At 43.8% G+C, this 22,141-nt stretch overlaps 1 pseudogene; it reads left to right on the top strand.

The window, feature by feature from the left end:
- The first annotated feature begins 17,349 nt into the window (after positions 1 to 17,349).
- Positions 17,350 to 20,799, top strand: LOC125962641 (protein CEBPZOS-like; annotated as a pseudogene).
- The last annotated feature ends 1,342 nt before the right edge of the window (positions 20,800 to 22,141 follow it).

Here is a 22,141-nt window from a genome sequence, read left to right on the forward strand (position 1 = left end):
ATGCAGAACGTCTTTGTGCATCAATGCAGGGTCGTCACCAAGACACGGTGTTAAGTGATAAAAGCAAAGTGGCAAACAATACAATGCCAGCCACATTCTGTGTCTGTGAAAAGAGAAGAGTGTGAACATAAGCATATATGTTGACGCTGATGTATGTGCAGAACACTCTGCAGGGAGACCTAGGAACTTGCAATAGGATTTGTCTTGAGAGTAAGGGATGGCAAACTTTTCCTCTAAAGGGCGACTACTCAACTCTGCCATTGACAGGGGGAAAGCAGCCACAGACAGTTGTAAGGAATGGGCACAGCTGTGTTCCAATAATACTTTGTTTACAAACATAGGCAGAGACAGATGTGAGCAGATGGAGGGTTGTTTTCTTCTTTTTTTAAAATTTATTGTATTGAAGTATAGTTGATTTACAATGTTGTGTTAGTTTCTAGTGTACAGCAAAGTGACTCAGTTATATATACATATATATATATACACACACACATATATATATACATTATTTTTCATATTCTATTCCATTATGGTGAGAGCAGGATATTGAATATAGTTCCCTGTGCTATACAGTAGGATCTTGTTGTTTATCCATCCTGTATATAATAGTTTGCATCTGCTAATCCCAGCTTCCCACTCCATCCTTCCCCCTACCCCCCACCGCCTTGGCAACCACAAGCCTATTCTCTATGTCTGTGAGTCTGTTTCTGCTTTGTACATAAGTTCATTTGTATCCACTTTTTTAGATTCCACATACAAGTGATATCATATGATATTTGTCTTTCTCTGTCTGACTTACTTCACTTAGTATGATCATCTCTAGTTCCATCCATGTTGCTGCAAATGGCATTATTTCCTTCTTTTTTATGGCTGAGTAATATTCCATTGTATGTGTGTACCACATCTTCTGTACCCATTCTTCTGTTGATGGACACGTAGGTTGCTTCCATGTCTTGCCTATTCTAAATAGTGCTGCAGTGAACACTTGTGTGCATCTTTTCAAATTAGAGTTTTCTCCGAATATATGCCTGGGCGTGGGATTGCTGGATCATATGGCAACTCTATTTTTAGTTCTTCGAGGAACCTCCCTACTGTTCTCCATAGTGGCTGCACCAATTTACATCCCCACAGACAGTGTAGGACGGTTCTGTAGGGTGGTTTTCTGATCCCTGGTCGAGAGCATGAAAACTGGGGCACTAGCATCAGGACAGAAAGAGAAACTCATCAGCCCTGTTCCCTTCCATGCAATTCATCGAATCCTCCAACAACGCCTACGGGAGAGGAACTGTTTTTATCCTCAATACACAGCGCTGGAAACCACTATTAAGAAAATTGCACAAGAACCCAGCTGGGAAGTGGAAGAGCCAAAACGCACACCCACACCATTACTCCACAGCCTGATGCAGCCACGTGTTACTACCCCACTGCTACCCAGCAAGGGCTGGCTGCCCAAGGCCCATGGAAGCCAGCACTATGACACCAGCTTTTGAGAAGAGAAAGAGCTTTACTGCGAGGTCCACCAGTCAGGAGACAGGAGGCAAGACTCCCCTTCTGTCTCCCCAGTCCAGGGTTGAAGTGAAATTTAAGGGGTTCGGGGAATTTCAAACGTGGAAGATGATTGGCTTCGTCTCAAATCAGTCCATACAAGCTACTCAAGCTACTGGAAGTCAGGTTTTCCTTATTGAAGGACCTCTCACTTTGGAAAGGGCTCTGGTTGCAACGGTTCTATTCTTAGAGTTCTGTAGACTGAAGATTCTTGGTTCTGGGGTAAACCTGAGGACGCGGGTTCCCGTCTTGCACACATGCAGGGTTGTCTGTAAAGTAACTCCAGGTTTGATCAGTCAACAGCCTGTTTTAAGGGAGCAAAACCAGCTGAAGCTGGTCAATGTTTCAGGTGTCGTCCCATCACCTTGAGGGAGGCACTGTGTTTCTTCTCTCTTTGATGCATTTCAGAGGGAACCGAAGCACAGAGAGGTTGAGTAAGCTTCACCTAGATGCACAGCTCAGGTCTCACTTTAAAACCCATTTATGTCGACAGACAAGGTCTATTTATATCCTCAGGTGTCTTGAGTGTCTCCTGATCCCCCATCTCCACTGACCCTCCCCTCCTCAGTCCTTCCACCAATGTGCAGCTGGGGCTGGACAAACACAGGCTCACTCCATCTGTTCAGCACCATCCCAGAGTTATAAAGAGGCCGCTGGGGGCTTCCCTGGTGGTGCAGGGGTTGAGAATCCGCCTGCCAATGCAGGAGACACGGGTTCGAGCCCTGGTCCAGGAAGATCCCACATGCCGTGGAGCAATGAAGCCTATGAGCCACAATTACTGAGCCTGTACTCTAGAGCCCACAAGCCACAACTACTGAGTCCGTGCACCACAACTACTGAGCCTGCGCTCTAGAGCCCACGAGCCACAACTACTGAGCCTGTGTGCCACAACTACTGAAGCCCGCATGCCTAGAGCCTGTGCTCCACAACAAGAGAAGCCACCGCAATGAGAAGCCTGCGCACCACGATGAAGAGCAGCCCCCGCTCACCTCAACTAGAGAAAGCCGGTGCATAGCAACGAAGACCCAATGCAGCCAAAAATAAATAAATAAATAAATAAATATATATTTTTCAAAGAGGCCACTGGACTACAAAGGCCTCATCATCCCTGACTTCTTTCTGTCCTTCCCTTTTCATCCTCTCCATCACCACAACCTGTGGGCACTCCTTCCGAACACCTCAAGTCCATCTCTCTCCGTGGCAGGGCCACCACCTCTCCCTCTGATGAGTAGAGCAGCCTCCTCGTTGATCACTCTGCTCCCGTGCCACCCCTAAGCTATTTTCTTTGTAAAAATCTTCCTATAGGGCTTCCCTGGTGGCGCAGTGGTTGAGAGTCCGCCTGCCGGTGCAGGGGACACGGGTTCGTGCCCCGGTCCGGGAAGATCCCACATGCCGCGGAGCGGCTAGGCCCGTGAGCCATGGCCGCGGAGCCTGCGCGTCCGGAGCCTGTGCTCCGCAACGGGAGAGGCCACAACAGTGAGAGGCCCGCATATCACAAAAAAAAAAAAAAAAAAAAAAAAAAAACTTCCTACATTTTCACCTAACCCAAGGAATCAAAATATTACCACTTCAAAACGTAATCCACATTACAATGATAAATAACATGTTATATCCTCTGATTTCTTCTACGTTTGTTTCGTGTGTGTTTCACAGTTATGGCATTGCTCCATTTGAAAGTTAAGTCTGACCAGATACACTTGACGTGTATCAAGATTTCATACGATCTACGGTTGCGAGAGAGGTTTTCGAGCAGCCGCATTGTCCACACACACCTTGAAACCTTCTCCGGTTTCAGAATTGAAGTTACGCTCGTTAAAATGAATCGAATGCAAAAATCCCGTCCTGTGTGTTGCCGAGCTGCATCTCATGGTGGGGATGGGCCATGTCACGGTGCGGAAGGGCCACCGGTTGTACGTGAAGGACACTGGAGTCCCATCCAGCTTTTGGCGATTCTGAGTGTAGGGCTGCTCTAAACCTTTGCATTCACGTTTTTCTCAATGTTAGTCCTTTTTTGTAGATCAAATAGCTCAGAGTGGGAAAGCTGGGTGGAAAGGTAAGTGTGCGTTTAATTATAAAAGAGACGGTCAAACCGTTCTCCTAGTGGATGTGCCGTTCTGCGTCCCCCCAGCAGTGGTGAGAGTCGCAGCTGCCCCACATCCCTGCAGCCCTTGGTATGGTCAGGGATCCTCCTGTAGCTTCCAGTGGCTGTGGGGTGTCTCAGTGCATTGAATTTCAATCCTCCCCAGAGTAGTGATTCAAACCCGTTTCAAGAGTGCTTCCCTAGATCCTCCTTGGTGAACTATCTGTTCAAGTCTCCTTTTTTTTAATACTAGTTATTTTATTGTATGCTGCTGCCAGTGTATATAAAATAATGACCCTTGTGAAACAGAAGTTCATGAAAATTCAGAGAGGTAGATGTTGAGGACTGACAGAAGTACGTAAAAGTTTCTATAGTGTGGCAGGTGTTGTAGAGATAGGCTGTGGTACAGACTTCAAATTTAGGTCTCCTTTGAATATTCACTGGTTCATGAAAAGTGGTTTAGAAAACCTTGCGAAGATTCCTTTTACTACAAAAAGGAACAGACTTTCTGGGGTCTGACAAGTCTCCTTTTTAAATTTTTATTTTTTTAATAAAAATTGTATATATTTAGGGACTTCCCTGGTGGTCCAGTGGTTAAGACTTGGTGCTTCCACTGCAGGGGGCCTGGGTTCGATCCCTGGTAGGGGAACTAAGATTCCACAAGCCACGTGGCACGGCCACCAAAAAAACCTGTATATTTAAGGTGTACAACATGATTTGATGCACACATTCATAGTGAAATGATTACTGCAATCAAACTAAATAGCATACCTTCTCACATAGTTACCATTGTTTGTGTGATGAGAGCTCCTGAAATCTACTCTCTCAGCAAATGTCCAGTATTCAGTACAGTATTTCTGTTTTATTTTTTATTGAAATATAGTTGATTTGCAATGTTGTGTTATTTCAGGTGTCCAGCAGAGTGATTCAGTTATATATATATATATATATATACACACACACACATACACACACACACATACATATGTATATATTCTTTTTCAGATTCTTTTCCCATATAGGTTATTAAAAAATGTTGAATATAGTTCCCTGTGCTATACCATGTGTCCTTGTTGTTTATCTATTTTATATATAGTAGTGTGTGTATGTTACTCCCAAATTCCTAATTTATCCCTTGTCCCATCTTTCCCCTTTGGTAACCATAAGTTTGTTCTCTATGTCTGTGAGTCTGTTTCTGTTTTATAAATAAGGTCATTTGTATCATTTTTTTAGATTCCACGTGTAAGTGATATCGTATGATATTTGTCTTTCTCTGTCTGGCTTACTTCACTCAGTATGACAATCTCTAGGTCCATCCATGTTGCTGTAAATGGCATTATTTCATTCTTTTTCATGGCTGAGTAGTATTCCACTGTATATATGTACCACATCTTGTTTATCAATTCCTCTGCCAATGGACACTTAGGTTGCTTCCATGTCTCAATACAGTATTATTAACCACAGTCACTGTGCTGGACACTAGATCTCCAAGCTCCCTCATCCCTCATAACTGCAATGTGTCCCCTTTGACCATCATCTCCCCATTTCCCTACCTCCCCACCCTGGTAACCACCATTCTACTCTCTGCTTCTATGGATTTGAGTTTTTCAGATTCCACATATGTGAGGTGGTGCATTTTTTTCTTTCTGTGTCTGGCTTATGTCACCTAGCATAATGTCCTCTGGGTTCACCCATGTTGTTTCAAATGGAAGGATCTCTTTCCTTTTTTACGGCTGAGTCATATTGCATCATATCTATATCCCACAATTTCTGTATCCATTCATCTTTCTATAGACACATAGCCTGTTCAGGTCTTTTACCTGTTCTCTGACTGAATCATTTGTCTTTATCCAGAGTTGTTTTAGTTCCTATCCCTTCATCAATTTTATGAGTAATGAAATGGAAGCACAGAGAGGTTAAGTGACTTGCCCAAGAATGCACAGCTGATCACTGAAAGAGCCAGAAAACAGGAACCCAGGCCACCTGATTGGTGGAAAGGACAGCAGAGACCCTCACCCCCCTGGACTGATCTTTTCAAACATACGGTCATTCTGTGTTCTGAAAAACAGCTCCAGGCAATATCCTGGAATAGGATTGTTTGAGGATCTCCAAGTGACCTGGCTTGTACCCACCTCAGGGCCTTTGCACCTGCTGTGCCCTCAGCCAGGGAAGTCCTTCCGCAGACTTTCTCCTTCTCATCATTCAGGTCTCAGCTCCCACATCATTGCCTCAGAGGGCCGTTTCCAGAGTTGCTCTCTGAAATTGTAGCGTTGGTTTGTTCATTTTCTTACTGTCTCCTCCTTCTAGGAGGGTTTAAGTTCCATGAGGCCAGGTGGCTTCTCTGTGCTGAGTCAGGCTTCTGCCTCATTTCTCAGCAATCCTTTCTGTGCCCTGGAACATTTTTTACTTCTTCAAACGTACCACATTCGCTCAAGATTCTACCTAGCAGAAGGGACAAGTGACACGTACTTGTTGAATGAAGTAACGAAAATAGCAAACGTGAAATCTGGGAATGAACTGTTTTTGACAAATTGGTAACCAACAGATTAGCATCACAGAAATTGTCTTCTCCAGAGAAAACACATGCTGTTTTTGCTCCAGTTCTGCTCCTTCTCTGGTTTCAGAAGAAATCCCCCGTATGACATCACATTATTGAGAAGGGTCCCTCCAGACCCCAGCAACGAGACAGGGGGCAGGAGCCAGCCCCCAGGGTGGGCCCCTGTAACCCTGGCCAGCGGTGGTCCATGGCCTTGTGAAGTAAAACTGACAATACTGCCACCACTCCTGTCTTTCCCTGAAATTCCCCTGAGTGGAGGTGGGACTTGTGAATACAGTGACACCTCACTCCTGATCATGTTATGTTCCACAGAAGAAGGGAGATGACCCTGGGGGGGCCTGACCTAATCAGGTGAGCCCTTTCTGAGCAGAGTGTTTCCTCGGGCTGGAAACCAGAGAGACACACTCCTGGTGGCCTAGAAGGGAAAGAAGCGGCTGCCGCGGTGTTATTTCCCACAGGAGGCATGTGGGAGGGGGCTGGGTGTAGCCCCTGGGAGCTCAATGCAATCCTCCACTGACAGCCAGAGAGAAAGCAGGGGTCTCAGCCACACAACTACAGGGAGCAAATTCTGCCAACAGGCAGTCTCTCTGTGTGTGTGTGCATGTGTGTCTGTGTGTGTCTGTGTGTACTTGTGTGCATGTGTCTATATGTGTCTTGTGTGTCTGTGTGTATCTGTGTGTCTGTGTCTGTGTGTCTGTATGTGTGTGTGTGTGTCTGTATGTGCCTGTGTGTGTGTCTTTGTGTCTGTGTGTCTGTGTGTGTGTCTGTGTGTGTGTGTGCGTGCTTGGAACAGGGCCCTGAGCCCCCGACAAGACCACAGCCCTGGATAATACCTTGACTTCAGCCTGGTGAGACCCTAAGCAGAAGACCCAGCTAAACTTAACCTGAATCCCTGACCAGGGGACTTTAAGCTGCTGAGTTTGTGATGATTTGTGACACAGCAACAGAAAACTACCTTCTGCTGGCACATGCTGGGCCCAAGGAACATGCACCAGGGTGGAGATGGGTGGTCCAGTGGGTCTGGGACCGTAGTCCCCTCACCCCCAGACCCTCATGATGAAGGCTCTAGTTCGTGAGTTAGAATGAACATTTGGGGGCCATTGAGCAAAGCGTTTAGTGTGGGGACCAGCCTGGTGTCACACACACCTGGTCCACAGCCTAGCTGTGCTCCTTCTGGCTGGCGTGAGAACCTCTCTGACCTCAAGCTATTCCTTCGTAAAGTGGGGGTAAATTCGGGGCTTTCCCTATGGATTCTTGGAATTAAATGACTTGATCCATTTCCAAAGCACTTGTGCACATGCCACAAGCGTATCACCTGAATTCACCATATCCAAACCCTGCATTCATGTGTCTATAAACGTGTTTATAAGGGCACATGCAACGTATTGTTAAATGTCACACACACGCACGCGCGCACGCACCACAGCAAGACTCTCAAACAAATGGAAACCCTCCTCGTTCTAATTCATATATCAGTGGAATTTGTTCAGTAAGCATTTAACGGACACCCACTGGCTTCAAGGCACCATGAAGGGTCCATAGGGCAGAAAAACGACTTCCTTTGCAAAATAAAGTCGCGAAAAGACCAATTCTAAAATCATAGAGGAAAAACTGCTTAGAAACAGAATGTGGTGAGAATGATTTGCCAAACAGATGGTTAGTATTAAAGCTTTCTTTCGTGTTTTGGAAAGGGCTGTCTCCACCATGCCGTCTGTACCGGGCTGGGTCCAAGAGAGCCGTTCCCATCCTTAGTTCCACGGATGTATATCCTGCTTGGAACTCAGCCTGGCCTTGAGCTCAGTGGAAAGTCCATGGGATTCTGGAGAGATGAGGGTCCACCCTGGCCACTTGGCCGTGTGTGAAAATTCTAACAGCTCCTTCCCATCTGTCTGCATTCATGCGGGCCGGTTCCTGAGGGAAGTGACTGAGGCTCTCAGCTTGGGTATAAAATTTAAGTGTGGGGGTGACAGGAGTGCAAACATCTCAGTAATCAAGAGAGATAATACTTTAATGCAACGTGTCCTTAAAATTTCAAAATTGGACTTCCCTGGTGGCACAGTGGTTAAGAATCCGCCTGCCAATGCAGGGGACACGGGTTCGAGCCCTGGCCCGGGAAGATCCCACATGCTGCGGTGCAACTAAGCCCGTGCACCACAACTACTGAGCCCACGTGCCGCAACTATTGAAACCCACGTGACTAGAGCCCGTGCTCCACAACAGGAGAAGCCACCACAATAAGAAGCACATACACCGCCATGAAAAGTAGCCCCCACTCACCGCAACCAGAGAAAGCCCGTGCGCAGCAACGAAGACCCAACGCAGCCAAATAAATAAATAAAATTTCAAAATTCATCGGAAAAAAATCAATGATGAACAAACTATCAACATTTTCACTCAAGACAGGATCTCACAGGGTCGAGACTAGGGTGAGGTGAGTCCTGCAAAGCTCAGGGTCCTATCCTGTCTGGAGTAAATATTTTGGTGTTGTATGCATCATGCATTTCTGGCATTATTTTTTATTTTTAAAAATATTGCATCGGGCTTCCCTGGTGGCGCAGTGGTTGAGAGTCTGCCTGCCGATGCAGGGGGCGCGGGTTCGTGCCCCAATCCGGGAAGATCCCACATGCCGCGGAGCGGCTGGGCCCATGAGCCATGGCCGCTGAGCCTGCGCGTCCGGAGCCTGTGCTCCGCAACGGGAGAGGCCACAACAGTGAGAGGCCCGCGTACCGCAAAAAAAAAATTAATTAATTAATTAAAAATATTGCACCAAAATATTACCCTGATCCTACCGTATGGCACAGGGAACTATATTCAATATCCTGTGATAAACCATAATGGGAAAAAATATGAAAAAGAATATATATATGTATAACTAAATTGCTTTGTTGCACAGCAGAAATTAAAACAACATTGTAAATCAACTATACTTCAATAAAATTAAAAAATATATATATAAAATATTACCTTGAATATTGAGGTTTTCTGCTTTCTCTTAAATTTTACACCTGAGGTGAATGCCTCATTTGCCTCACCGTAATCACTCTTTCAACATCTCAGATCTTTTCTCTGTCCACACTGCAAACACCCTAGTTCTTTCTCTCATTGTATGTGGTTTGCACAAGTACAACAAACTCCTAACCACCTCCTCTGTGTCCCAGTCTTGTCCATCTCATGAAATGTCGACGCCACTTCCCGAGCTGCCCAAGCTATAATTCAGGATTAATTCCTCTTCCGTCCCTTTTCCCCAAAGTGTGCATCCCATCCATCCACGAGTCCTGTGTTTCCAAGAATAGGGGACCAATTGCACTGGTGTGATGTCATTTCAGATGGTTCGGCTTTAAAAACAATTAAATTCCATCATAAAATGCTATATACCCTTGTCAACTCTTTCCATTCCATTGCAGAGGAAGTTTCTCTTAGGTGCTGGTGTGCCTTCAGCCTCTCCAGAGCACTTGCTAATTACTTTCTTAAAAAGGACAAAAACTGTAATTCGAAAGAATACATGCACCCCTATGTTCATAGCAGCACTGTTCAGAATAGCCAAAACATGGAAACAACCTAAATGTCCATCAACAGAGGAATGGATAAAGACGATGTGGTACATATATACAATGGAATATTACTCAGCCATAAAAAAGAATGAGATAATACCATTTGCAGCAACATGGATGGACCTAGAGATTATCATACTAAGTGAAGTAGCCAGAAAGGGAAAGACAAATATCATATGATATCACTTATATGTGAAATCTAAAATATGACACAAATGAACCTATCTACAGAGCAGAAACAGACTCACAGACATAGAAAACAGACTTGTGGTTGCCAAGGGGGAGGTCTGGATTGGGAGTTTGGGATTAGCAGATACACTCTAGTATACATAGGATGGATAAACAACAAGGTCCTACTGTATAGCACAAGGAACTATATTCAACATACTGGGATAAACCATAGTGGAAAAGAATATGAAAAAGAATGTCTATATGTGTATAAGTGAGTCACTTTGCTGTGCAACAGAAATTAGCACAACATTGTAAATCAACTATATGTCAATAGAATTTAAAAAATAAAAATAAAACAAAGGACACTCAGGCCGGGGAGAAGGAGGGGTATGGAATTCGGGAGTCTAAAAAAAAAAAAAAAAAAAGTGGTCATGAAGAACCTAGGGGCAGGACGGAAATAAAGACGCAGACCTACTAGAGAATGGACTTGAGGACACAGGGAGGGGGAAGGGTAAGCTGGGACAAAGTGAGAGAGTGGCATGGACATATATACACTACCAAATGTAAGACCGATAGCTAGTGGGAAGCAGCCACATAGCACAGGGAGATCAGCTCCGTGCTTTGTGACCGCCTGGAGGGGTGGGATAGGGAGGGTGGGAGGGAGGGAGACGCAAGAGGGAAGAGATATGGGGAGATATGTATATGTATAGCTGATTCACTTTGTTGTAAAGCAGAAACTAACACACCACTGTAAAGCAATTATACTCCAATAAAGATGTTAAAAAAAAAAAAAAGGACAGCTTCGCTCAGATCCTTGGCAGGTCTCAGCGTCTGGCCCAGGGCTCCTCAGCCTGGCACTGCAGACATGTGGGGCTGGATGATTACCGTGGCAGGAGCCGGCTTCGTGCACTGTAGGATGTCGAGCAGCCTCCCTGGTCTCTACCCACCAGGTGCCAGCAGTGTGTCCCCCTCATGTTGTGACAACCAAAAACGTCTCCAGGCATTGCCAGGTGTCCCCTAGTGGGCAAAGTCACCCCTGATTGAGAACCACTGGTTTAGCCACACTTATTCACACTTTTGTTTTCAGTGTATTTCCTTTTAAAAAAATTTTTAATTTTTTAGAGTAGTCTTAGGGTCACAGCAAAATTGAGCAAAGTTGCAAAGAGTTCCCATACACCCCCTGACCCATACATGCCTACTCCCCCCATTGTCGACTTTCCCCACCAAAATGGGCCATTGGTTACAAGAGAAGAACTTGCACTGACACATTGTTATCACCCAGAGTCTACAGTTTGTATCACCATTCATTGTATCATTGTACATTGTGTGGGTTTGGACAAATGTATATTGACATATACCCACCATTATAGCATCACACACGGTATTTTCATGGCCCTAAAATTCCTCTGTGCTCTACCTGTTCCTCCCTCCGCCCCAGCCCAGTTTGAAAGGTTTGAAAATAGACAAAATAGCAAAATTTTTTCTGTTACACTCATCGTTTCAACACTGACCAACTCATACCCCCAGCATGCTGTAACCACCAGAATTATTTTCAAAGCAAATTCCAGACATGATGCCATTTCATCCATACAGAGTTCAGTATCTGTTTCCTAAAGAGAAAGCCTCTTGTATAAAGCTGATTTATTTTAGTTTTCATGAAGAGCTGACTTTTGAACGCACACAGAGCCTACCCCCTCGAAGTCACCTGATATTGTCTGTTGCAAAGAACGAGGGGGAAAGAATGGCGTATGTGAGCATTACTTAGATCGAAGCTATATTACACACAAGCAAAATTCTGCATTACTTGGGAATTACACACTAGATATAGTACAGCCTGGTTCTAAAAGTGTGATCATTCCCTGTGTGCCAGGAGCCGTGCTGAGCATTGAGGGGAAAATATAGGACATACTCCCTGCCCTTGAGATGCTCACAATCTGATTGATAAACACTGAATGCAACACATGGGATGTGGGGCAAACGTGTTATGCATCCCATGCTCTGCACGGCTGAACAATAATAAAATAAGAATCAGCAGCGGCAGCGGGAACAGCTGGGCTTCATTGAGACCTCACTACCTCAAGCACCCAGAATGCAGAGCAAAAACAAAGCAGGAAAATTAGAGAAAAGTGGGTGGGAAATGGGATCTAGGGGTGTACTTTGGAGAACAATGGCTAGCTTTCAGGTGTTTTCATGGTTTGGATAGGGCGATTCTAGAATCTTGACCGCGCTGGTCTGAACCCAAGAATAACTAACCGTTCCTTTCCTTAGATAGAGAGCAATGCAAAAATTACAAAGATTCCTTGGGAACCAGCTGGGCTATTTCATTCAGCAGAAGGTTCTATGGGAGACAATAGGGGGTCTCCTCAGGCTGCCAATCGACCCTTGTTTCTAAAATGACTGCTTCTCCCCTCTCCCAAAACCATCCTACACACAGCTGTCTTCAGGGTCACTTGCCAAAAAGCTTATTTATTTCATCAAGATTTTTACTTATCAAAGGCTAGAAACAACCCAGGCATGCATCCATGGGGGATAATAATAATTCATAATAACATTATGTTTTAATTATTTCTGGTTTAGTCCATAAAATGGAATACTACACTATTCTTTTCCCTTATAGGTTATTACAAGATATTGAGTGTAGTTCCCTGTGTTATACAGTAGGTCCTTTTTGGTTATCTATTTTATATATAGTAGTGTGTATCTGTTAATCCCAAACTCCTAATTTATCCCTCCCCTCCCCTTTCCCCTTTGGTAACCATAACTTTGTTTTCTATGTCTATGAGTCTGTTTCTGTTTTGTAAATAAATTCATTTGTGTCACATTTTAGATTCCACATATAAGTGATATCATATGATATTTGTCTTTGACTTACTTCACTTAGTATGATAATCTCTAGGTCCATTCATGTTGTTGCAAATGGCATTATTTCATTCTTCTTATGGCTGAGTAGTATTCCATTGTATATATGTACCACATCTTCTTTATCCATTCATCTGTCAGTGGACATTTAAGTTGTTTCCATGTCTTGGTTATTGTAAACAGTGCTGCAGTGAACATTGGGGTGCATGTATCTTTTTGAATTACAGTTTTCTTCTTTTCCAGATATATGCCCAGGAGTGGGATTACATGATCATATGGTAGCTCTATTTTTAGTTTTTTAAGGAAATTCCGTACTGTTTTCCACAATGTCTGGACCAATTTACATTACCACCAACAGTATAGGAGGGTTCATTTTTCTCCACACCCTCCAGAGGAAAGTCTTTTCACGACCTATCTTTTTGAATCTATGAATGTTTTTATCTATTCAAAAAAATGAATGAAATTCGATTTTAAATTAAAATAAGTAATATTAAAAGTAAATTAAAACGGAGACACCGGCCCTTTTTCCCCAGCAGCCCCTACCATCTTCATCATGTTGATAGTTCACCATGGGAGGCCAGTGACACTTTCTGACCCTCCATTTTGCCCAACTTTGACACAGTCAGCAGAACGAGAACTACCCTCACTTAACGAGTGTCCTTTCTTCCCCCTCCCAGGTGTGTTATTGGCTTCAAGGAAAAGACCGTCAGCCTGGGACCAAGAGAATCCAGGGGCGAGTTCCCGGTGAGACAACTGTCCCGTGCATCACCTCCAAGGCCTCCCACATCCTATACAGGTCGTGGAGAGGACCCGTAGGGACAGGTGAAAGGTGGGCATCCATGTCTGGTGCATTTACAGAATGAGAAGGGGAGGAGAATGGGCAAGAAGTCTTCAGAGCGACTTCCCTGCTGGTCCAGTTGTTAAGACTCCACGCTCCCAAAGCAGGGGGCCCGGATTCCATCCCTGGTAGGGGCACTAAGATCCCACATGCCTAATGGCACAACCAAAAAAAAAAAAAACTGAAGAAGGCTTCAGAGGGGACCTGGGGTCAGACTGTGCATCATACATAAGCACTGTGAACAATCTACTCCTCCTCCGAGGAGAGTAGCATTCTGAACAGGAAAGCTGCATCTCAGACCTGCCTTTTAGGAAGATTACTTGGGCTGCCCGAACGGATTGGCTGGGGTGATAATCCCCAGATTTCTCTCCTTCCCATTCCACGTCTATATTTTCCCCCATATTAACCTTATTGCCTATGTGATTCCCTCCTTAACTTTTTTTTAAAAATTTTAATGGACTCCCTGCTTCTTTAAATTGAAATAGTCTTAGTGAAGATAACTTTTTTAAATTGAAGTATAGTTGATTTACAATATTGTGCTAGTTTCAGGTGTGCAACTAAATGATTTGGTTATACATGTATATGTATATATCTATACTCTTTTTTATTTCTTTCCATTATAATTTATTACAAGATATTGAATATAGTTCCCTGTGCTATTCAGTAAATCCTTGTTGTTTATCTGTTTTATATACGTACTGTGTATATGTTAATCCCAAACTCCTAATTTATCCCTCTTCCCCAATAGTTTCTTTTTAATGTTATTTTATTTTTTATAATGTTATTTTTATGTAATGTTATGTATGTTATGTAATGTTATGTAATGTTTATGTATTTTTATGTAATGTTATTTATACAGCAGGTTCTTATTAATTATCTATTTTATACATATTAGTGTATATATGTCAATCCCAATCTCCCAATTCATCCCACCACCACCCCCCCTCCCACTTTCCCCCTTTGGTGTCCGTAGTTTTTTCTTCTACATCTGTGTCTCTATTTCTGCCTTGCAAACCTGTTCATCTGTACCATTTTTCTAGATTCCACATATATGCGTTAATACACAATATTTGTTTTTCTCTTTCTGACTTACTTCATTCTGTATGACAGTCTCTAGGTCCATCGGCGTCTCTACAAATGACCCAGTTTCATTCCTTTTAATGGCTGAGGAATATTCCATTGTATATATGTACCACAATTTCTTTATCCATTCGTCTGTTGATGGGCGTTTAGGTTGCTTCCATGACCTGGCTATTGTAAATGGTGCTGCAATGAACATTGGGGAGCATGTATCTTTTTGAAGTATGGTTTTCTCTGGGTATATGCCCAGTAGTGGGATTACTGGGTCATTTGGTGATTCTATTTTTAGTTTTTTAAGGAACCTCCATACTGTTCTCCATAGTGACTGTATCAATTTACATTCCCACCAACAGTGCAGGAGGGTTCCCTTTTATCTGCACCCTCTCTAGCATTTATTGTTTGTAGATTTTCTGATGATGCCCATTCTAACCGATGTGAGGTGATACCTCATCGTAGTTTTGATTTGCATTTCTCTTATAATTAGTGATGTTGAGCAGCTTTTCATGTGCCTCTTGGCCATCAATATGTCTTCTTTGGAGAAATGTCTATTTAGATCTTCTGCCCATTTTTTGATTGGGTTGCTTGTTTTTTTTAATATTGAGCTGCATAAGCTGTTTATATATTTTGGAGATTAATCCTTTGTCCATTGATTCGTTTGCAAATATTTTCTCCCATTCTGAGGGTTTTCTTTTCATCTTGTTTATAGTTTCCTTTGCTTTGCAAAAGCTTTTAAGTTTCATTAGGTCCCATTTGTTTTTTTTGTTTTTAGATCCATTACTCTAGGAGGTGTTTATCCCTCCCCCCCAATAGTTTTTATACAGTGATGTATGTCCATTATTTCTCAATACACCTGAAAAAAATAATTTAAAATAATAATAAATAAAGATAATTTTACTATTCAGCCATAAAAAAGAATGAAATAATGCCATCTGCAATGACATGGATGGACCTAGAGATTATCATATTAAGTGAAGTAAGACAGACAAAGATAAATATCATATGATATCACTTATATGTGGGATCTTAAAAAATGATAGAAATGAACTTATCTATGAAACAGAAAGAGATTCACAGACATAGAGAACAGACTTGTGGTTGCCAAGGGGGAAGGGAGGTGGAGGAGGGAAGGATTTGGAGTTTGGGATTAGCAGATGCAGACTATTATGTATAGGATGGATAAACAACAAGGTCCTACTGTACAGCACAGAGAACTATATTCAATATCCTGGGATAAACCATCACGGAAAAGAATATGAAAAGGAATGTATATATAAGTATAACAGAATCAGTTAGCTGTACACCTGAAACTAACACAACATTGTGAATCAACTATAGTCCAATAAAATAATTTTTTTAAAAATAAGGGTAATTTTATATTCACCCTTGGAAATGATCAGTGAGAGATTGCTCTGACGGGATTCGATGCTCCCTCTAGATTGAGGGAGCAGCACGTGCAAAGGCCCTGGGGTAGGAACATATGTGGTCTGTCCAGGGAGCAGCAGGAAGGCTGGTGCAGGTGGAATCAAGGAGGTGAAAAGAGTGGTGAGAGATGGGGAGGGCGTGGACGTGGGCCACGGCAAGGAGAGGGGCCGCTGCCCTTTGTGAAATAAGAAATTTGGGTGTGTTCCTAGCAGGGGAATAACATCAGTTTTGCATTTACGCAGGAGCCCTCTGGCTATGTCATGGAGGTGAAGCTGCAGAGCAGAAGCCAGAAGACTTGTGGGGTCACCGCCCCGCCCCTCCCCCGCCTCCCACCTCACCAGCATCCTTCTCACATGTAACTTCCCTTGGTCTCGGAAGAAGGTACAGGTTTGAACTAAAGCGTCAGCTCAGCCCTCAGAAGAAACGTGTTTCCATGAGGTTGCACCATGGTCCTCAACCAGGGTGGCTGTGCCCCCAGGAAACATTTGGAAATATCTGGAGAGACTTTTGGTTGTCACGATGGGGGCGGGGGGAGGAGTTCTGCTGGCATCTGGTGGGTAGAAACCAGGGATGCTGCTCAACACCCTACAGTGCATGGGACGGGCTGCCGCAGCAGGGAACGGTTCCGTTCAAAATGGCAATAGTAAAAAAAAAAAAAAAAAAATGGCAATAGTGCCCAGGTCGGGACGGGCTGCCACAGCAGGGAAAGGTTCCGTTCAAAATGGCAATAGTGCCCAGGTCGGGACGGGCTGCCACAGCAGGGAAAGGTTCCGTTCAAAATAGCAATAGTGCCCAGGCCGAGGGTCTTCTTGCCCTTTATTTGAGGTTCGTGTGTGTGCATGTGTGCCTCTGTGTGCGTGTGTGTGATGACATTGTCCATATATACCTTACATGGCATGTCTGCATCCCAGCGCCACCAACTGGCTGTGTGCCCTCAGGCCAGTTACTTAACTCTCTGGGCCTGGGTCTCCACATTTTTAAATCAGGGATCATCAAATTACCTGCCTCACATGGTTGTTGGGAAGTGTAGTTAATATGGAAAGTGCTTGTAAACAGGCCCTGGCCCAGAGAGGGTATTCAACAAGTGGTAATCATTAGTTACCATCACTTTTCTCAATATTGATCTAGTCAGGAGATAGGTGTTACTAGCCTGGCTCTAAGGATGCTGGGTATCTTGTAGTGTCCTACTTGGTAGGACGGGGCAGCCATGCGTCCCACTAGGGGGAGGACTTGCGGCCAGACCACCATGGGGGTGGGGGGATCCTGACCCTACTGGGAAGATGGATCATATGACATGTAGTCTGAGGAGAGCACGGCAGTCAACAGCTGAGGCTCAGGAATTAGCGCTTCTATCTTAAATCCAGGTTCTGCTCCACCCTGGCATTTGGACCTCCAATAACAAGTTAACTCCTCTGTGCCTCAGTTTCCCCATGGGGAATGAAGGCCTATCCTAGTATCAACCCACTAGAGCTGCTATAAAGATCAAAGTGAGGGACTTCCCTGGTGGTCCAGCGGTTAAGAATCTGAGCTCCCAGTGCAGGGGGCCCGGGTTCGATCCCTGGTTAGGGAACTAGGTCCTGCATGCCACAAGGAAAACCCAGCGCAGCCAAATAAATAAATAAATATTATTTTAAAAAATCAAAGTGAGTGGGAGGGGTGGTGTCTGCCAGCCCTTGGGCCTCAGGATGGACCCACTGGCAAAGAAGCTCTTTAAAGGAGTTTTAGTAGCTGAACTTGTAGACATTTTTTGGAGCATATTTTTTTTTTTTTTGGAGCATATTTTTTTAAAAAGATGAACACAAGGCAAGATTTCAGGCAAAACACGAGCAAGAAATTCCTCTTCATCTTGGAAGTTTATTACAAATCCAGTGAACACTCTGGAATGTATGGGATAAGAGAGCAAGATCCAGAAAAGTGGCTGAACAGCAAAAATTAGGAACTTGCCATCAATTAAAGTTTCATATTTCATAGCATCAGGCAAGAATAAAATTCCAAAGTTGACATGAATATTTAAAGTTAAATGTAAAATTTAAGTCGGGGGGGGGGTTAATTTAATTTAATTTATTTTTTGGCCACACAGCCTGTGGGATCTTAGTTCCCCAACCAGGGATGGAACCCGCATCCCCTGCATTGGAAGTGAGGGGTCTTTTTTTTAAAATTTATTTATTGGCTGCATTGGGTCTTCGTTGCTGCATGGGGACTTTCTCTAGTTGCGGTGAGCAGGGGCTACTCTTGGTTGCCGTGCACAGGCTTCTCACTGAGGTGGCTTCTCTTGTTGCAGAGCATGGGATCTAGGCACTCGGGCTTCAGTAGTTGCAGCGCATGGGCTCAGTAGTTGTGGCTCACGGGCTTCAGTAGTTGTGGCTCGTGGGCTTCAGTAGTTGTGGCATGCAGGCTCTAGAGCACAGGCTCAGTAGCTATGGCACACGGGCCTAGCTGCTCCACGGCATGTGGGATCTTCCCAGACCAGAGATCAAAGCCGTGTCCCCTGTATTGTCAAGTGGATTCTTAACCACCGCGCCACCCGGGGAGTCCCAGAAGTGCGGAGTCTTAACCACTGGACCGCCAGGGAAGTCCCTAGAGGTTTCATTCTTTGGACTAACTGTGAAGAAACTGATGGAAGGTTTGTATATTATGTTGTAAATAGAGTTTTGTTTACTACTCAAAATAAAGTGGTTCTCCTTAAAAAAAAAACCTCCCTTGTAATTCTGAATATATAAACCTTTCAAAATGGATAAAATAGTGAAACATCTATTTTTAATATTTATTACATTGTTTTCTTTTCCATTGTAGTTTATTACAAGATATTGAATATAGTTCCCTGCATTATACAGTAAGACCTTATTGTTTATCTAATTTATCCCCCACCTCCTTTCCCCTTTGGTACCATGGGTTTGTTTTCTATGTCTGTGAGTCTGTTTCTGTTTTGTAAATAAGTTCATTAATATTTATCACATTTTAACTCACACATTTAAAATAACATTATCTAAAAATATGTGAACTAGAAATATTGCTTTTATCCATTTTCACATTGCCTGAAACAATATTTAAACTCTACATCAATGTCTCTGGTACTACTAGAGCCATTTCGGAGTAAAATTCGTCATAAAATTCAGAAAAAACAAAAAGATCCAAGTTCAGTAAGACATCTAAAGCACACAACACACGTTAGCTATTATTATTTTTGTTGTTGTTGTTAATGAGCTGACTTTGAAGACAGGGTAAGGACGAGGCAGGTACATACAAGCGTGAAATGGAAGGAGAAACACAGCTTCGGGGATTCAGAGCACAGAGTGGGAGGTTCAGTGAGCCGGTGTCTTAGGACTGAGGTGAACACATATTGTCAAATAGCCAGCCAGAAATACCATCCTGACGGACAGTCCCACAGTGGCTGGGTTTCGCTGACCCACCCAACCCCCGATAGTTTCATCCTCCTGACCCTTTGCTCACGCTATCGGGACAACTGGATGTCGCAGGTGTTGTGTGCGATTTTCTCTAAATACGAAGAATGACGCATGCATTTTATAGGTTTACATTTCTGTCAGGATTCACCTGTTGGTCTCCATAGTCTAGATTTCACTTGAGATACCCGGGTTTTTTTATAATTTCTAATATATTGCATAATTCTTTGTTTTAATATCAATTATATGCACGTGATTCCAGAACGTTTTTTGCTTTTTAAGCACAACTTTTTTTTTTAAGGAGTGGCTGTATTAGTTTGCAAGGGCTGCCATAACAAAGCACCAAAGTGTGGCTTCAACAATAGAAATTTTTTCCCTCGCAGTTCTGGAGGCCAGACGACTGAGATCAAGGTTTCAACATGGTTGGTCTCCTGAGACCTCGCTCTTTAGATTGTAGACAATTATCTTCTCCCTGTGTCCTCACATGGTCATCCCTCTGTGTTTGTCTGTGTCCAAATCTCCTCCTATTATAAGGACACTAGTCATATTGGATTAGGGCCCCGTGACCTCATTTTACTTTAATTCCCTCTGTAAAGACCCCACCTCCAAACGCAGTCACGTTCTGAGGTCCTGGGGTTAGGGCTTCAGCATCTGAATTTAGGGGAGACACAACTGGAGCTACAACAGCCCAGCACCAAGGTGGGCGAGTAGTTGTAAGATGAGGCTGGAGAGCTTGGTAAGGCCACACCTGGAGAGATATTTTAGGCCATGGCCGGTGTCTTGAATTTCACCCTGAGTGCGGTCGGGAGCCCCCAAGGACATCAGGCAAGGGAGAGCCATGGTCAGACTTGTGTCTAAGCACCATGGCTCCAGCTGCCGGTGGGGCACCGGGGCTGGACTGGAGGCCACAGGTGACCATGGGGGAATCCAGGCATGGAAACTGGACATGGCTGGGGTCAGCAGGGTGGTCGGGCCTGGGCAGAGGGGACTGAGATTTGGAGTTACCAGGCTTGGAAGTACATGCTGTCAACTGCATCCGTCCCCCTAGAGAGATGAAACACAGCACATAAGACTGCCGCCCTGCTCTTGACCATCTGTGGCCAAAAGCCTTTTCCTTTCTCAGGCCCTGCCCATTGGAATGTGTTTCTCTCCAGTTGGATAGGTTTTCAAGTAATTCCGTGAGGTTCTTTTCTTTGTACTTAAAAAAATCGTGTTTGTTGTAGAAACTTTAGAAAATGCAGATGAAAATAAAGAAATAAAAACTACCTATAATCCCCAGCAGGCACAGAATCTGTTTCCAGTCCTCATTTTTCTGTTTTGTTTTTGTTTGTTTTTGCTCCTTCCCAACCACCTCTCCCTGCTTTTTTAAAATTCAGATACAGTTGATTTACCATATTATATAAGTTTCAGGTGTACAACGTAGTGATTCACAATTTTTAAAGGTTATACTCCATTTCCAGTTATTATAAAATATTGGCTATATTCCCCGTGTTGTACGATATATCCTCCTAGTTTTTTGTTTTGTACATAGTATTGGTAGTTTGTACCTGTTAATCCCCTACCCCATCTTGTCCCTCTCCGCTTCCTTCTCCCCACTCCGCTAGTTTGTTCTCTCTATCTGTGAGCCTGTTTCTTTTTTTGTTATGTTCATACGTTTGTTTTATATTTCAGATCCCACATATGAGTGATATCATACAGTGTTTCTTATTTCAGTAAATCCGTGCTAGTCTCATGACGCCCTCTGCTGGCCATTCTGTTCAGCGTGTGATAATGGTTTCTCCCGAGCCATCCAGCCCCCGGGGGGCCGGCACCAGCGTCCTGGGTCTCTTAAGCCCTTGAAATGTGGCTGGTGCGAATTGACATGTGCCATAACGTATAACACACACTGGATTTCCAAGACTGCACGAGAAAAAGAATGTGAGATAGCTTGTTAACAATGGTAGTTTTTTTAAACATCCATAATTTTCTATATATTCAGAAACATGGACTATATTGTATTAACATTTTTTTTTTTGGCCACACCACGCAACTTGCGGGCTCTTAGTTTCTGGACCAGGGATTGAACTTGGGCCTCGGCTGTGAAAGCTGAGTGCTAACCACTCGACCGCGAGGGAATTCCCAACAACGCTTTATACTGATTACATGTAATGTTTTGAATATGTAGTTAACCCTTGAACAACACAGGGGTTAGGAGTGCTGACCCTCCGAGCAGTGGAAAATTTGAGTATAGCGAATAGTCAGCCCTCCGAAGCCAGAGTTCCTCCACATCTGTGGTTCTGCCTCTGCAGAGGTGTAGTACTGTCCTACTCTTGAAAAAAGTCTGTGACTCTTGAAAAAAGTCTGTGTGCACGTCAGCTGTACTGGGTTAAATAAGATCTGGCCTTAAAATTGATTTCACCTGTTCCTTTTCTATTTTTTTTTTCATGAGGATGCTAGGAAACTTTAAGTTATGTATGTGACTCACGTTATATTTCTTTATTTCTCATTGGTCTGGACTATTATAAATGTATGTGTATCTACCAGGGTCTCTCAGCCTTGGTACTTCTGGCATTCGGGGCCAAATCGTTCTTTGCCGTGCAGGCCATCCACGTGTGCTGTAGGATGTTGAGCAGTGTCCTTAGATGCCAGCAGCCTCAC

The sequence above is a fragment of the Orcinus orca genome, chromosome 20 (genome assembly GCF_937001465.1).
Source record: "Orcinus orca chromosome 20, mOrcOrc1.1, whole genome shotgun sequence".
NCBI classification, from domain to species: domain Eukaryota; kingdom Metazoa; phylum Chordata; class Mammalia; order Artiodactyla; family Delphinidae; genus Orcinus; species Orcinus orca.